Below are 7,553 nucleotides of genomic sequence, written 5' to 3' on the forward strand. Positions count from 1 at the left end.
TAAATGGTGAAGATAGGATCAATTTGACTGCGAGGGTATGTGCATGCGCTGTTGCTGACATCGCTGGATAATGAGCTGGAAACCATGAAACTATCAGGAGGCGGATGGAACGTCGAATCGAAGAACTTGCCTGGCAACGCCGACTGGAAGACCCCCTCACCATTTCCGACCGCAGGGCCGAGACGACTTTGATGGCAGGATACACCGGAGAGTGAAAGTGTGGAGATTGGGGCTCGGGGGTTTCCAAGATGCTTTGTGGCGTGCGTCTCGGTGAGGTGAATTCCAAGATTGTGGAATCAGTAGAGCGTAGGGCAGCAAAGACGTTGGCACCGGTATGGCTAAAGGGTGTCCACGATGAAATTGCCACACTATGAAATTGCTCTAACTTTTTAACCGTTGGGTAGAATTTAATGAAAATTTGGGTGGATTTAGTTCATAGTGCATTATTTACATCCTGCAAGTTTTAAAGTCCTGTGATCAAAACTCGCGGAAATGGAGTCGAAAGAACAGCTCGTGCGTGATAAAATCTTGCGCATTCATCACGAGAACAAGGATCTCTCGCATCGTTCCATCGCTAAAACGTTGGGAATCGCGAATTCCACGGTGTCGCGAGTGATTAAGCGGTTCGAGGAACGGTTGACCACCGATCGGAAGCCCAGAAGTGAAGGAAAAAGTATTCCGTACAACACCAAAAATCACAACCGCGTAGTTGGGGCCTTCAACCGAAATCCGAACGCCTTCGTTAGGGATGTGGCTAAGAAGCTGCACCTAAGCCGAAGTTTTGTCCAGAAGGCCAAAACTAAGGCTGGGCTTCGAACGTTCAAGGTACAAAAGGCTCCTAATCGCGACGAGAAGCAGAACAAGTCCGCCAAAACCCGTGCCAGGAAGTTGTACCTCAACATGCTGACGAAAGTTGAATGCTGCATCATGGACGACGAAACATATGTGAAGGCCGACTTCAAACAGATCCCCGGCAACCTGTTTTTCACGGCCAAGGATAAGTTCAGCGTTCCGGAGCATGTCCGCACTCAGAAGATGTCCAAATTTGCGAAGAAATTCCTGGTTTGGCAAGCCATCTGCACGTGCGGGAAGCGGAGTGCACCTTTCGTGACCCAGGACACGATGAACGGACAGGTGTACATAAAAGAGTGCCTCCAGAAGCGGCTGCTTCCTCTCCTGAAGGCCCACAACGTCCCAACAATCTTCTGGCCGGATTTGGCCTCATGCCACTACTCCAAGGACGTGCTGAAGTGGTATGCGGACAATAAGGTCAATTTCGTGCCGAAAATGTTCAACCCTCCCAACACTCCGGAGCTCCGCCCCATCGAGAAGTACTGGGCGATTATGAAGCAGCACCTTCTTAAACGACCTAATGTAGTGAAGACAGTCGAGGAACTGAAGAAAGTATGGGTTTACATGCAAAAAAACGGTTGATTCACAGGTTGTGCAGAATCTTATGGCCGGGGTTAAGGCCAAGGTGCGGGCATTTGCGTATGGACTGTAAATAAAATACGAGTAAAATGGTAAAATGAAGTTTAATACAGGGTTCCTTCCATTCATTTTGGCTAATAAAATGTTTTATAAAATTATGGAATAATAAGATATTATAATAATATTTTGTTTGTGTAAGCAACAAGAAAAGATTGTGGAGTTTGTGTTTGACACATAATATCAGCCAATGTTGCTGCATGAGAGTCGCAATAAGCGATTTTGTCATTTATCTCACCCACTCTTCACTCTTCACTCTTCGCGAAGAGGCGATCAGAAAATCGCTCATTGTGGCTCTGTCAAAGCTAAATTTGCAGGTTTTATGTGTCAAACACAAACTTTAAAAATTTGTCTTGTTCCTTACACATACAAAATACCATCATAATATCGTATTATTCCATAATTTCCTAAAACATTTTTTTAGTCAAAATGAATGGAAGGCACCCTGGTTTAATAGTTATTTCTCAATCCCTGAAAATTTGATGGCAATCGGATGAAAACTTGAATTTTGCGAATCAATTTTGTGTGTGGCAATTTCATCGTGGACACCCTTTAAAACACAGTGAAGCATCAGGCACGGTTGGGTTCTTAACATATTGGTACTTGCCTGGAGTAGCGAGTTGGAAGATCCCATCACCGATGTCAAAAGCAGGTCCTGGACGGCTAGGACAAGAACTGTAACTGCAAATCACGACTGCTTTGACTGGTTCCGGGACTTCCATGAGGCTTTTTTCAGTGCGTCCCGAAGATTGCCGGTTAGTACTCGTCAGGTTGTGCCAATTTATAATATGCCAATTGAGAGTACATACTCTAGTTAAGAAAAACTGAAAATATTTCAACTTAATATATTGGCTAACGGAAGATATATACTAACCTCGAGACGACCACGAGTAATTGGTTCAATTCCTTCAACTCTAGATTTAAGACATCAATTATGTATAACGCAAATGATAACTTGGCTCTGTAAAGTTTATTCGATTGAGCCTGTACAAATAAATTAATACAAAAAAAAATAGGAGGATTCAAAAGAAATATCCATAATCTGCTCCGAAGACATCATACCACTAAAACGATATTATTAAAAAGTAAGCGAACGAAAATGACATTTTGAAACCCTTTGCAGTGTTATAAAGCAAGATTATATGCTTCTAATCGAGAAAGATACATCGATACTTGTCATCGGTAGGTGGATTAATTTGCGTTTTGTGAACGAGAAATGGTGGAGAAAAACTCATTCTCAGCCTCCATTATTTCAATCGTTACGAATAATCAATAACATCCAATAAGTTCCCAACCATGCAAACGGTACGACAAAACCTTGTCGCGTGACGCTGAAATGTGTTTTAATCTTGCTTAGTCATTAGTTAACCGTATTGAATGGTTCAAATCCACCAACTAAAAATTTATAAACAGTATATCCTAGCCCCCCATATCATAAGTTTCAATCAAAGCGCAAATCTCACCTGCAACGATTCCAATCTTTCCCTTCCGTCAACTAACTTCCCGCCAGTCTTTGCAGGTTCCCCGTTCATCGGATTCCGCACAGCATCCAACGAATTCACCCTCTTGTTGGTAAACTGCTCGGATCAGAAGCCACCTAATAGAGCGAATCACGTTTATTATTGTATACCTGAATGACCCTACGTCTTCCTCTTTTCACCAGCGGCAATCGCCTTGATCGGTTTTCGAATATTTCCTACCGCAAAACGGAATCGAATAGTTTTGAATTAAACGGAGGGGATTTGCCTGGCCCGATAGACAAGCTCAAGCAAATTGGCTTCCTTTCTGTCGTTCTCCCGCACCCGATGGTAGTCAGTTTACGCATTTTTCCCCCAAACAAAAGGGGGATGAACTTCAGCTGGGGCACTTGCCAAAAAAAAGATGGGAAGCGCAAAAGTTTAAACACGTGCAAGTAGTAAATTTTTTTACTCTGCCGCACAGATTTTGGGAACCTTATCTCTCGCATGCTTTCGATCGCAAATCATGAACAATGATAACCGGTTTCATAACAATAATAATCAGCCGCATCATACTTCATGAAAAATTCATTAGGCTTTTTTAAACGTGGTGCGCCAAAGGAAGGGGCACTCGTCTTCTTGCGGCACCAAAAAACGTGCCGAGCAGCGCTATTGTCACATTTATTTTAATTTTTGCTCCTTTTCTTTAATTTTTAATGCACGCCACTCGTTTAGGGTTTTTCATGCAACATACTTTGGCTTCATCCGTGCTTTTCTAAAGGACGGGCTTGGAGCATAGGGCGCTTTTTTAATTTTCCTCGCTTACTCCGAGATGCTATTTAGGCTCCCTTAAATTTTGAACGGCATAAAGCATGTGTCAAACATCATTGTCATCATCACTCACCGAAGTGAAGCACTCGCCAAGTAATAAATTCGCATGCTCACCCATGTGAGAGAGTTCGAGGCAAGCAGCTGCAAAGGGGGACATTTTAGTACAAGTTGTTAAAATTTGAATCATTTCAAGCTGAAAGCCGACAGAGCGTTGCGGTTCAGCACACTGCTATCAGCGGAAATTGCTCTCATCCATCAATCTACGCGGTGAATGTTGACAATAAATTTGCCTGCGTTTTAGCGCCACGCTCACTGCTCAAAAATAAACAACAATAAACTCGTTAATTAGATTACGGTGTAGTCGTTTTTTTTTTCTTCTCTCTACTTTGGCTTTGGTTTGCTCGGTGGAAACGGAAGATTGTACACACCATGGAGCAGTCGTGGCCGAGTGGTTAAGGCGTCTGACTCGAAATCAGATTCCCTCTGGGAGCGTAGGTTCGAATCCTACCGGCTGCGTGAAAAGATTCTTTTTACTTGGTGGTTACTAGCTGAATTGAAATAATAATGTATTAATAAAAAAATAGCCTTAGGTTAAGTAAGTGATAGGTGGGTGGGGGTGATAGGGAGGCATTAATGATCCAAACTAAACTAGAAAACAATGCTTGGTCTATTTTGGGCCGATCTATTTCGAACTTCAAAACAAACCTAAGTGTTGTTAACCTAGAGCAACGATGCCAAATTTGCAGACATGTCTATTAGACTGGCCCACATTTATATGGAGGAAATTTTTTATCATTTTTTCAACGAGATTTGTGTAATTAGGTTAGAAAACCACTGTCTGAAAATTACAGCTCATTCGGATGTAACACGAGCTGGCGCTTTTGATTTAAAATGTATATGGGGATATTGGTTGAAATGCATGTAGAAATAATATTCCTTCACTCTTTCGTGCATAGATCTGTATCAGCAAACTCGATTAAGCTCAGAATTTCAGCACACGTAGCTTAAACTAAAAGGAACAGCTTTGCCGAAGACAGCATCACGAATCAAGTTAGTATAATAGAGATATTAATTAATTATGTGCATTCTGATCGTATTTTGCAACAAAATACAGGCAGCTTATGCAACGTATCAACTAGATTGCCACTAAAAATAAAAGTTCATATTTTCCACAGGCCAACATCCAGGCTCGTGTCTTTTGGTGCGATAACCACTCTCTGAATATTTCGGCTCTTTTTAACGTTACACGGGCTGGCGCGTTTGGTTTAATGTTCATTTAGGAGATTTGGTAGAAATTTTTATATACAAAATGCTCATATACATGCAAAAGCGAAGGTCTCAATAAAACTAACTGGATTTATTATGCAATCTTCAGCAAAGTTGTTACCCATGGACTGAACTACAAGTTTTGGAAATCTGAATCAAATCAAAAATAAGGAAGCTTTTTTATGGTGGATAGAGTGTAGGGGTGCCATTTTTCATGTATTTTATCCAATTTCCCCATACAAAATACAAACTGAAAGTGCCACCTCATCCTACAATCAAATGAGCTAAATCTTTCAGAAAATGTTTTTTTTTAACCTAAAGGCACAAAGCTAGAGGTCGCCCGTGGAAAATTTTGAATTTTGATTTTTGTGGACCAGTCTAATGTCTGTGAATGTGCAGAAGGCTGATTCAAAATTTGAAAATTTCGCACCACAGTGCTCAAATGGTTCCAAATCCGGACCCCCCCCCCCCCCCCCCCCCCCCCCAATTTGAACTCATTGATTAAGAAACTGACTTTGCACAAACCTTATGAAGTTTATATGGAAATCATTATGGGAAAACCAAAATTTATGTTCATATCTCGCTTAAAATTCACTATTTTAATCTTCTTTTAAAAATGGTTGCTATGCTTGTAGTAATTTTTCTCAGCTACAACTTTGCTCAAGACCACTTTTCGGTTAAATGTAAGGTACAAAAGTTATTATTGATTCAAGTCACTAACATCTTATGATTATGCTCAATCAACCGTTCATCAGGCAACATTGGTGTTTCTGGCGCGTAGAATAAGGCACACAAATTATGGCTACTATGACACACTGCACAATACAGTGTTGCCCACAAATCAACTGCTTGATCATGCCATAAGATTATCGATCTCTGGAATAATTAATAACTATTTAAATTGACGTTTGACTGAAAAGCGATCTTGTGCAATGATGTAGCTAAGAAAATTTTCCATAAGAATAGCTAAAGAACTTTTGAACAGTGCAATATAGAAAAAGGCTAGAAGACAATGAACAAAAAGTTTGGATATTCTATAGTAATTTCCATAAAAACTTCAAATGGTTTATGTCTAATCAGTTTCTTACCAAATGAGTTCAAATTTCGGAAGGCTAATCAGGACCCGATTTGGGACCGTTTGAGCACTGTGGAGCGAAAATGTCAAATTTTGCATCAGTCTAATGTGCAGATTTTTAATTTTTGTTGCAGAAATTTTTACACTGCAGGCCAGACTTATTTTTTTTCGAAGACATTTTCTGATTTTTGGAAGTAATAAATTAAGTTACACTTTAATTTATTTTCATATATGTATGAAATATTACCAGCTATAACGATCAATTTTATTGTTCACCAATCTTATCCGAAATATTTGTCAAACATCTGATTGACATCACTATAAATCAGTTTTACGTTACACACATCTACTTAAGCAGGCTGGTGGAAAAAATATTGGCATTTGCCAATTACAACCGATTTTAATGATTATTTCAATAGACGTCAATGATATTTCAAATCTTAGCGAGTAAAAAAGGACCACACTCCGATGTTATGTTAGTCCTGAAACTTACAAGCGGTTTGCTATTGCAGGCGTCAGGATTTCTTTATTAATGTTGATCCAGTTTATGCTCAAGCTTCTAAGCAATTCTAGGCCAGAGAGGAAAAAAATTAAAAATGTTGATGTCCTTTAGATGCGTCCAAATGTGTTAGCGCATTGAGGACTTCATGTTGACATAGATGATTGACAGATATATTGTTAGAGACTTGCAAAGAAGTCGCGGTCGCGGTATTTTTCAGAAAATGTGGTACTTCCTGAAAAAAAAATTGCAAAAAGATTGCAGATTTCAGAAGGATTTTCACCTACAGTGTATCGCAAAATTGAGCATATCTAGATAGAGCTGGAATTAGGGCGTAACAGCTTTTGTAAACAATGACTTCTATCGATGATTTTTAGAAAGTTAAGGCTTGCCAACGCAAATCAAGACTTCCCCTACCCGATGGTTATGTTTGTTTGCGTGGGTGTGCCTTGAGTTCTTAGAAATCATCGATGGAAGTCATTGTTTACAAAGGCTGTTACGCCCTAATTCCAGCTCTTTCTAGATATACCCTAGCGGAACATTTTTTTAAACATTGTGAACAGATTAATTTTCTTTTTAAATGTTTGCTGGTGGTTAAACAGATGTTTATTGATTTATCGCTTTAATTTTGGACTTTATTGGAGTATTGTTCGTCTATGTTTTTTCTAGAGAAGTTCGCGAGTGCAGACTTTTATGGCCGAGCTAAGGATAATTCCAGGTCGGTATCATTGATACTGCAGCCGGGGCGGTGTACTTTTACTTTTGAGCGTCTTCACTATTCTACGTGAAGCAGTGTTGTGAAATTCGGATTATTATTTTTATTTATTTTTTTATTTTTGGAGTATTTCCCAAGCAATCAAGAAGTGACCGCAATGGGCCAGCACGTGTCCAGGACGGATTTCGAGTGGTGTTTCACCGAGGAACCGCACGCCAATCG

The 7,553-nt window shown here is 40.1% G+C and overlaps 1 non-coding gene across 1 annotated transcript; it reads left to right on the forward strand.

Moving 5' to 3' along the window:
• The first annotated feature begins 4,210 nt into the window (after positions 1 to 4,210).
• On the forward strand, positions 4,211 to 4,292 carry TRNAS-CGA (transfer RNA serine (anticodon CGA)). The gene has a single exon. It is a non-coding gene; the product is annotated as a tRNA-Ser (tRNA).
• The last annotated feature ends 3,261 nt before the right edge of the window (positions 4,293 to 7,553 follow it).

The sequence above is a fragment of the Ochlerotatus camptorhynchus genome, unplaced genomic scaffold (genome assembly GCF_037179485.1).
Source record: "Ochlerotatus camptorhynchus isolate MF236.1 unplaced genomic scaffold, CSIRO-AGI_Acam_v1.1 ptg000192l, whole genome shotgun sequence".
Lineage (NCBI taxonomy): Eukaryota > Metazoa > Arthropoda > Insecta > Diptera > Culicidae > Ochlerotatus > Ochlerotatus camptorhynchus.